The sequence below is a fragment of the Procambarus clarkii genome, chromosome 33 (genome assembly GCF_040958095.1).
Source record: "Procambarus clarkii isolate CNS0578487 chromosome 33, FALCON_Pclarkii_2.0, whole genome shotgun sequence".
Classification (NCBI taxonomy): Eukaryota; Metazoa; Arthropoda; class Malacostraca; order Decapoda; family Cambaridae; genus Procambarus; species Procambarus clarkii.
Window position 1 is genome coordinate 34,640,886 of NC_091182.1, and position 2,393 is coordinate 34,643,278.

Sequence of the window (2,393 nt, forward strand, 5' to 3'; positions counted from 1 at the left end):
CCAGGTTCCGGCCCTTCATCCGGGCCTGCTACGGGGCACACGCCTGGTCGTGCTGCCACGTGGCACGGCGCTCCGTGGAGCGCACGGCAGGGCTGTGTTCTGCCCTTCCTGTGTTCCCTTATTTGGTGCTAATCCACGTGGCTTTGCGCCACGGCTTCCCCACGTCGGGGCTCGGGCTGCCTTGCGCCCGTACGGGCGCGCCTGTGTGACGCCCCCCCCCTCCCTTTCGTCTAGGCCCTGAGCATGCCGTGTGGCAGCGCTTGGTTGGTAGGCCACGGGGTCCTTGGCGTGTGTGGTGTGTTCTCAGCTAGGCACGTCGCCCTCGGACGTCTCGCCCGGCCGTGTTGCCCGGGTTAGTCCCAGGCCCTTTGGAGTCCCGGAGTCCCCAGGTACGTCTTCCCCGGAGTTGTCGCCGAACAAGTTGTCCCCAGACGTCCGTCTGCCCGGTGTAAGACCGGCATGTAGTCCCCAGACGTACGTCTGGCCGGTGTAGCCCGGTGTGTTATTTCAAGCTTTCCGTCGTCCAGGCCCTCAGGCACGTGTCCTGCTTGCCTGGGGGGTAGCCAGGACCGTTACTCCATGTCCTCTGGCCGGTGTTGCCCGGCAGGTTGGTTCCCAGGCGTTCCCGCCTGGCCGGTGTAGCCCGGTGCGTTTGTCTTAAGCGCCCTGCCCGTCCATTGTAGCAGGGATTCCTCCTACGTTGTAAGTTCAGCGTTCGTCCGCCTGCCCGTCCGCCTTGTGTCGTCTGTCGTTCTTCAACGTCGGAGGGAGACGCTGGCGTTGGAGCACGGACCCGAGATCAGCTCGACGACGTCAGCAGGTTTACGTTTAACGGTACGCACCACAGGCCCTGGGTTCGGCGTTGCCGCCGGCAATCCAGGATGTCTCGTCTCCCTCGGTGTTCGTTAAGTCCTCGGCGTCCAGATCCAGGGGCAGTGCCCTGGACAGGGGGGGTGGCCCCATGTTGCCCGGGGCACGTTCTCCTCCAGCAGATGGCGGCGTCGAAGCGCCGTCAGGAAGAGGCTGTGGGCGACTCATATTCCTCCCTATTAATTATTCCTTTACACTCGTATCCTTCCTCTGCCATTTAGATTGGCGGCCAGGAGGTGCCCTTACGCTTATTCTCCCTCGAGTTTATTCCTTGGTTTTCCACACGCCCAGGTTATTTTGGTAGTGTTTATTGTTTATTGTTTTCTCTACACGCTGATTGTATCCATTTATTTTGTACTTGCAGACATCACGTGCCATGCCTTGCCCTTATTCATAATTATGCTCTACATTTCAGCACTGACATGCCTCTGCTTTCAGATCACCACGGATTCCTTTTGCCAACAGCCTAACTTAATTTACTCCTTTATTCGATGCCTTGTGCATGTCGCATGTTTTTTTGCGTTCGCTGTGTTACAGTATGTTTGTTCACTTTTCCTTGCCTTACGTCATTAAGTAAAGTCAGCCAGGATGTCCTATTTGCAGAGTTATAAGTAATTTATTAAAGTAAAGTCAGCCAGGAGGCGCTATTTGCAGTATTCGCGGGCCCTTATTTTGCTTTACGTTCACTGGCCCTGCATTTTGCCTAGTTTCCTCAGTAGTTACAGTATTTTACGCTTGGCTCTTGCAGTTTATTCACGTTGCTTATTTGGTTATATTTATGTTATGCATCACCTCCGTTCTCTTAATGTAAAAATGGCTATATACACACGCCGATTGTATACCCTTATTTTGTACTTGCAGATACCACATGCCATGCCTTGCCCCTATTCATAATTATGTTCTACATTTCAGCACTAACATGCCTCCTGCTTTCAGATTACCACGGATTCTTTTTCCCAAACAGCCTCCTTAATTTACTCCGACAGTTGATGCTTTGCTCATGTCGCATGTTTAATTTTGCGTTGCTGTGTTCAGTATGTTTGCCCACTTTTACCTTGCCTTACGTCATTAAGTAAAGTCAGCCAGGATGTGCTATTTGCAGAGTTACTAAGTAAATTATTAAGTAAAGTCAGCCAGGATGTGCTATTTGCAGTATTCGCGGGCCCTTATTTTAGCTTCACGTTTCCTGGCCCTGCACTTTTGCCCAGTTTCCTCGGTAGTTACAGTAGTTTATGCTTAGCTCTTGCAGTTTATTCACGTTACTTATATGGTTATATTTATGTTATGCTTCTCCTCCGTTTTCTTAATGTAAAAATGGTTTTATTTATTCTAGGGCGAAATGTTCCATTTAGCCTACCACAATTTTATACATCTTCTTATTTGGTCACATTTGTGCTGTGCATCATTTTATGTTTGTCATTAAATTTGTTATCTATTTATTATAGGGCGAAATGCTCCATTCGCCTACCACTATTTAATTTCTGTTACTTAATTGGTTACATTCGTGTCGTGCATCATTTCTG